Source organism: Pinus tabuliformis, chromosome 9 (assembly GCF_031772625.1).
Source record: "Pinus tabuliformis cultivar Carrire ecotype Pingquan chromosome 9, CPIR1, whole genome shotgun sequence".
Lineage (NCBI taxonomy): Eukaryota > Viridiplantae > Streptophyta > Pinopsida > Pinales > Pinaceae > Pinus > Pinus tabuliformis.
Genome location: NC_142307.1, coordinates 1,126,955,243 through 1,126,963,449, shown reverse-complemented (window position 1 = coordinate 1,126,963,449; position 8,207 = coordinate 1,126,955,243). Strand labels below are relative to the sequence as shown.

The 8,207-nt window shown below is 35.1% G+C and overlaps 1 long non-coding RNA gene across 1 annotated transcript in view; it reads right to left on the bottom strand.

The window, feature by feature from the left end:
• Positions 1 to 5,329: 5,329 nt before the first annotated feature.
• LOC149152615 (uncharacterized) overlaps positions 5,330 to 8,207 on the bottom strand; it is a 59,037-nt gene continuing 56,159 nt past the window's right edge. The window contains exon 4 of the long non-coding RNA XR_016262521.1: positions 5,330 to 5,589. This is a non-coding gene — a long non-coding RNA (uncharacterized LOC149152615). The remainder of the gene's footprint in view (positions 5,590 to 8,207) is intronic.

Sequence of the window (8,207 nt, the reverse complement as noted above, 5' to 3'; positions counted from 1 at the left end):
CAAGAAAATATGTGAGCTCACCAAGCAGGGACATTTCAAATTCTTGTTGCATTACCAAAGCAAAGTTTTGACTCATGTCTTCTTCATTGCTACCAAAAATGATATCATCAACATACACAACAAGTATAAGCAATTTAATATTGTCAATCTTTGTATATAGATTGCTATCAGATGATCCTTTTGGAAAACCTTGTTGATGGAGATATTTGTCAAGACGGTAATACCAGGCCCTTGGAGCTTGTTTTAGACCATAGAGAGCCTTTCTGAGTCTGCATACAAGTTTTGGATCATTTCCAAGGATGAATCCATCTGGTTGCTCAATATATACTTCTTCTTCTAAGTCCCCATTAAGAAAGGCAGATTTTACATCCATTTGGTATACTTTGAATTTCTGAAAACTAGAAAGAGCAAGGAACATTCTTATGGCTTCAAGTCTAGCAAAGGGTGCAAAAGTTTCTTCAAAATCTATATCTTCTTGTTGAGCATATCCTTTACAAACAAGTTTGGCCTTGTTTCTAATAACTTCACCATTTTCATTCAGCTTTTTTTTGAATATCCATTTGGTTCCTATGATATTCTTATCATGAGGTATAGGAACTAATTCCCAAGTATTATTCTTTTCAATTTGCTCAAGTTCTTCATTCATGGCCTTGACCCAACATTCATATTTGCATGCTTCATTTACATTTTGTGGTTCGATGGAGGAAAGCAATTCTAGATAGCTTGAAGCTTTTGTAATAGTTCTTCTTGTCTGCACACTTGCCTCTTTCTATCCCAAAATTTGAGTCTTTAGATGATTTTTCTGAACATACCTGGATGGAGTCTTTTCTTCTGTCGTTATTTGTTCTTCTGGTGCTTCATTGGTTTCTTCTTCAGAATTAGTCTGATTTGATGTGGAAGGATAATCCTCATCTTCTCCACAATCTTCGGTTTTTACCTGCTTTGGATTTTTGCATGCTTCATCAACCACAACATCAATACTTTCAATAATTTTCCCAAGTCTTTTATTATAACACTTATATCCTTTACTTCGGGAAGAGTAACCAAGGAGAATGCCTTCATCTACTCTGGGTTCAAACTTGCCAAGTTTTTCATCAGTCCTTTTGATGTAACATTTGCTTCCAAAAACTTTGAAGTATTTTACAGTAGGAGTCTTACCATACCAAAGTTCATGTGGAGTTTGAGTGTTGTTTACCCGAACATTTGCTTTGTTGAGAATAGTGACAACAGCGAATGTTGCTTCACCCCAGAAGGTTGCAGGAGTTCCAGACTCATCTAGCATTGCACGAGCCATTTGTTGAATAGTTTTGTTAATCCTTTATACCACTCCATTTTACTGAGGAGTCCTTGCAGTGGAGAATTGCCTTTTTATTCCATGTTCTTCACAAAAGTCAAAGAATTCATCCGAGGTAAATTCCCCTCCTCGATCAGATCTAAGACATTTGATTTTGCAATCTGATTCATTTTCAACCAGGGCTTTGAAGGCTTTGAACTTTTCAAATGCTTCATCTTTATGCTTTAGAAGCCATATCCAACACATTTAGGAAAAATCATCAATGAACAATATAAAATATTCCTCTCCACGAGGTGACTTTTTCCTTGATGGACCACATAAATCAGAATGAACAAATTCAAGAGGCTTACTAGCTTATCCTTCCTTGTTAGGGAATTGCGACCTGGTTTGCCTACCAAATTGACATGATTTGTATATTGTATTTTCTGGAATGCTGATATCAGGAAGATCACGAACAGCCTGGAATTTGCTTGCTTTTCTTATTTGAGAGAAGCTTAGATGCCCCAAACTTTTGTGCCATAGCCAGTGTTCATCATTTTTTCTTAGATAACATTGTTATTGTTCTCCCTTGAGTATATATAAGTTGTTTGGAGTTCTTATACCTTTGATCATGGTTTCTCCTGTATCAAGCTCACGAACAACACATCCATTTGATCGAAAGACTACTTCATTTCCTTGATCACACATTTGACTGACACTCAACAGGTTATGCTTTAGACCATGAACATACATAACATTCCCAGCTTTAACATTTTCTTTTAAAAGAACAAAACCTTTACCTTTTATGATAGCAGGAGTGTCATTTCCAAATGAGACCTTCTTTTCCTTTTCTAAGGCATTATATGACTGAAGTTTTTCCTTATCACCTATCATGTGTTCGAGCATCCATTGTCGATGTACCACTGATTTTCTTGTCCTTCTGCATACAGGGCTATACCACATATTCTATTTGTGGTTCTTTATTTCTCCATATTTTGGGATTTAATGAAGTTTGCTCCTTCTGAGATGTTTGCCGAAATTTACTCCTGCATTCAGATTCTTCATGACCAAAGTTGTTGCAGATAGGGCATTCTATTTCATTTTCAAGAAGAGAAAAGTTATTGTAGGTTTGTTTCATGATCCTCGTCACATCCCTTTGATTTCGTGTTTCTCTAGTCATGATGGTCTTGTAAGCAACACATTGAGCAGCTTTGTGTCCAAAGTTATGACATGAAAAACATTGGCCATTAAAGAAGTTCCTGCGATTATCGAATCTACTAACCTCGTGATTGTAGTTGCTATTGATATTCATTCTTGAATCAGATTGAGTATGATTTACCTAAGATTTGTAGCTTCTGTTCATCCTTGAAGTAAATTGAGCCTGATTTACCAGGTGATCTGCTTTATTCCTTTGCTATCAATTGGCAAACTTTTCACTTCTCTTTGCTGCATCAAGATAGCTTTTAGTGGAGGTTGACGGCTTCTGTGCTTGGGATGCTTCTTCAGTATATCCAAGACCTGTCTTTATCAAAGGAGAACGCTGCACTTTGATAATTTCATTTAAGGTTTCTGATCCTTTAGTAAATCTAAGATTGAGAGCTTTTATTTTCTCAATATCCTTTCTTAGACCCAAAATTTCACATTCTAGTTTTTCATTGTGTTTCTCTCTTTCAGCAAGTTGGAATGTCAGAGTATCTATAATCATATTCTTTTCTTTTAAACATATTTTGAGTTTAAATATTTCTTCATAAAGGTCATCTTCATCTAAAGCATCCAAGAAATCATCATCTTCAAAAGCCATTAGAAGTCTATAGTCATTACTATTTTCATCTTCATCACTATTTGATAAACCATCGCTATCTTCATTAGTATAGTAGCTCTTCTTACTTACACTTTGTTTTCTATTCCATTTTTCTGATTCCTTACCTTTATTAAGCTTATCTTTATGAGGACATTTGGTATCATAATGACCGACTCTTCCACAAGCAAAACATTTGAAAGGTAGTTTACCTCTGAATCCGCCGGAACCCCGTTGAAGGTTCTTGAAAAAGTTTGTTTCTTCCTCTCCTTCTGAAATATGTCCTGATTCATTGATTTTTTCTCTTCCTGAAGCTTTGAATTCAGCTTATCTCATATCTGATGGACCTCCTTTTCTCATTTCAAAAGAAGTTAAGATTATGTGCAGTTGTGTCATAGTAATAGTCTGAAGATCCTGCTTTTCTTCTATGGCAGATACTTTTGATTCAAACCTAGTAGACAAGGATCTTAAAACCTTTTCAACTAAAGTAACTTCTTTTATCTCTTCACCCAAGTTCTTCATGCAATTAACAATCTCATCTATACGTAAGAAGTAACTAGCAATACTTTCATCATTGCGCATTTTGAGAGTTTCATATTGAATTCTGAGAGATTGCAGTTTTGCATGTTTTACCTGAGTGTTTCCTTCATAGCTTAGAACGATCTTGTCCCATATTTCTTTGGCGGTTTTGAGCTATATAACTTTGACAAATTTTGATTGTGACAAACTCCCCAATAATGTATTGATAGCGTTGGCATTGGCTTCACATTGATTTTTACCTGCCGTATCTATAGGAATTGTTGATGGAAATGTATATCCTCCTTCCACAATTTCCCATACATCTGTTCCAAGAGATTGAAGATAGGTTGTAGTTCTTACCTTCCAATAAATGAAGTTGCTCCCATCAAAGATTGGTGGTCTAATAGATCCCTCTCTTTCGTAGTTACTCATGATGATAGATCTTCCTTCAAGCGATCAAGATTCTTCTGAAGGACCTGCTCTGATACCAATTGTTGGAAATAATACTGAGATGGGGGGTGAACCAGTATTAGCAAGTCAATAATATTTCATTTCCATACTCAGATTCATATACGCTACTTCAGTTAATGGAACTTGTGTGTATACGCAACTTTTCTTAAGGCAACTAGCGTATATCCTGCAAACTTATGATTTAGTTAATTTTTCATATGTTGATCTTTAATCAGTGCATCAGAACCATATAAACAGTAACCAGGTGCAGTAAAATAGAACATACAATCACACACACATTAACACAAGATATAAGGTGAAAACCCAATGTGGGTGAAAACCACATGCTGCAATCGTCTCTATCTTCTTTTTAATAAGAAACTTCTTTTTACAATTTTTGTACTGGTGCAGTCTTATACCAGTACACAGGCTTCTACCTACAAAAGGCTACAACCTTCTCTCGTTCTCCAGCTTATCCTGGAAAGGAGCTACAACCCCCTAGCTCTTGTACTAGCTAATATGATTACTAGTACATAGGTGCCGGGCTACAGAAGGCTACAACCTTCTCTTTTCTTCCAGGTACCACATTTCATAAATTTTTAGACTGGATCTATCAATAACATCATTCAAACATCAAATACATCTGCATCAATCAATCTCCTTTGCACCAACCACAACTGAATCAATCAATCACTTTTCAAAATGTTGTAACCAGAACCCAGAACACTGTAACAGCAACCAGAAGTAGCTAGAGCATATTTTATGAGGTATATGCTACTTTAATGCATCGAACCTGCGTGCATACGTACTTTTCTTAAGGCGAACCTGCGTACAGATCAGCAAATCAAATTTAAGATGTATACGATGTTTTGTAATGCAGAACCAGCGTGTATATGCACCTTTTCTAAGGTGAACCTGCGTATAGATATATAAATGATGATTTAATATTTACAAAAATTCCAAACTTCAATTATACCCAAATCATCATATTTATAGTCTACAACATGCGCCAGTTATTCAAATAAAATATCAAAACACACAAAGATACTTCACTTCAAGTCTTAAGATCTTGACCCATCATGCGTTAAGGTTCATCCTTTATTCAGATCCAACTGTGCACCATAACCCAATAACTTGTTTTCTAGATCTTGCTCTTCATTAGATATTCAATTCATGAGTGCTTTTGCTAAATGATCTTCTCCTCCTTTTATAGTCTTAGGCCTTACTCAATACCATGGACCAAAACCACTTAGAACCAATACCTTGGACCAAATACCTGGGGTCAACACTTCGGACAAGATACCTTGGACCAATACCATGGATCAAAATACCATGGACCAAATACCACGAACCAAAACTAAGTTTTCCAACATGCACGTGTCTTTTCTTCCGTGAAAGTGCGTGTGTACACTATACGCACCTTTTGGTTTGCGAACCCGCGTGTACACGCAGCTTGGTCAATGGAGAACCTGTGTATACCTCTTTTTCTTCATTTTGTGAGTCTGAACTGTGATTTATCATCTGAGTGAGTTTCCATCAAGGACAACACCTGTGTCATAGTGCCAACATAGATTTAGGCACACATACAATATACAAAAGCTTGATAAAATATTAACCAATTCTATTTTCCAAAAAAGAAACTGGTGGAACTTGTTATAATGTCGTTACGTGAATGTGAGAATGGCATCCATGTGGAATATTAAGTACAAGTACATAGAAGATATTTAGGCACAAAATCTTGATGAAAGAATGATATTATGATGAATGTTACTTGTTGAAAAACACACTAGTATATTTGTGGATCTTAGCTTAATAAACAATCTCATTGGGAGCATTAGGAATGGATCGTAATGTTTGGTGATTTTTAGTATTTTAATTATGGACATGATATTGATGGACTTAGATAAGGAGGTATGCTTATCAGTTTGGAAGATTGATGGTTCTAATTACTTTTGAAGTTTGTGTTTTCTTGTACATTAACATATTTAAATAAAACTGTGATATCTAGAGCTTGGATCAAGCTTTGTCATTTTTTAGGTCCAACCATACATTGTGAAACTAATGGAAGCCTTGAGCTCTCTCAAAAGTCTAAATTAAAGAGATATTGTATCTGTATCACAATTTTGTTGCCAGAATTGAAGCATCCTTGTAAAATGCATACATTAGAGATTATTATGGATAAACTTGGTCTTTAAAAATGGAAACACCATGGTAAAGATGGTTGTCTTTAATATATATGTTCAAGCTTTTTGGTTTAAGTATGATTCTTCCTTGAATGTTTCTGTGATTCTTCAAATTTCCTGGGTCATCCAGGTTCAATGCAACTGATCATTGCTTTCATTTGCACCATGTTGATGAGGTTATCAATATTTTATGATGTATTGTGTTTTTAATTTCTATGGCTCTAAGCATTGCCCTATGTTTGACAAGGTGTACATGGTTGTGTGTGTTATATATTTTTTAGCTTGGGTATAATACTATCTGGATATTTATTTATTACACCAAATTATATCAATTTTATTAAAGTTGGATAAGATTGGTTTCTTGCCTAGATAAAAAAGGTTTAATATTATCTTCATTTAGAACAATTGTTGAATATTACTTTGATTGTAAGATTTACATGGTTGTATGCATGTGTTGTGCTAGTGTTGAGAATTGCCATGTTTTGTATGGTTAAATTTAGATCACAACATTAATAACGACATTAACTGTCACCATCTAAACAATGGCTTGAATTTATATCTGGTTCTAATGTCATTAACATCTGTCCATATTCAAATAGGATTCAATTATGGAGAAGCAGCTAATATAGCAACCCCTGAGTGGCTTAAAGTGGAAGAAGAAGTTGCAATCCATCGAGCAGCTATGGCCTATCTTCCTATGCTTTCACATCAACAACTGTTATATTTACTCACATTGGATTTCAATTCAAAGTTTGTATCTTCTCTTCTAAAACAACTCTGATAGAGAATGACGTTTGAAGAATTTTTTCGTGTGAAACTCTTCCATTTGCATGAGAGCTTGATGTACTTTGTTCTGAAAAAAATCATCTCATATTTCATTAGCACACATAAAAGAACATCAATGGGTCAAAGAATGTGCATGTGGATTACACTGTCTACATAGAACTGCTTTGGAATCAGTTTTAAGAATCAACTTTTTTCTGAATAATCTTATAATAGCTAAAAATTCTATCAACTAATCATATTTGTATGTCATGAAATCACACACCTGAAGCAGATGGAATTCTCGTAAAAGCAGGGAAACACCACCTTTTCTACTGGAAGTTAATATCAAGTTATCAACCAATCTGATGGTGTCACAGAAGAATATTTATGTCTGCTTAGTCATCCATCTGTCTCCATTAAATGAATCGATTCTAATAAAGAGGGGCAATAAACATAATGTAACAATCTGCAGAAATCCATTTCCAGAAGGTTTGAGCTATCATGCATTTAGATTGAGCCTTTATGCAAGTGAGAAGCAAGGGGTGGGTATTATCATAAAGTCTTTGGTATTGTACTCGAAGAAAGATTTCTTGTAGAATTATTTCCAAGCTCTCTAGATAGGTACCTGGGAATCCATACTCATTTTGAACAGACTATCATTGGGAATTATCTTATAGAGTTGCATAAAAGCATGCATGTCTATTTCCCGGAGCCTTTGGGGATGACTAATTGTTCACTATAACAATCAATTACTTGAATTTTTGGCTCTTAGATTTGTCCCATCTATGAAAGTTGTTTTTGGATATTTTATTTCCACCAAATGAGGAGATATAACCATTTCCCAGTTTTTCAAAATCCAAATGCAGTTCCTTGGATACAAGTTTCCAGGCCTACCACACCCTTTTGAGGACTCCCAAACTTGATATCCTGAAAGTTTGTTTTCCACTTACAATCACATATTATAACCACTTTATACCACCAATATCCATAGAAGTCTTAATATGATGACAGTCTAAAGAATGTTGATGGGCATCCCTATTCATATATATTCCTTACAATTTATTTCCCCATCTGAATTATTATTCTAGTTCTAACATCAACCGATCCAATCCCTTGTCCCCAACAAAGGGCGTAGATTCCCTAAGATGCCAGAGGTAGCCCTCAGCTCTTTACATTCCACATAATTAACACCTAAGTAGTTCTAATTTTCTATAGCTTG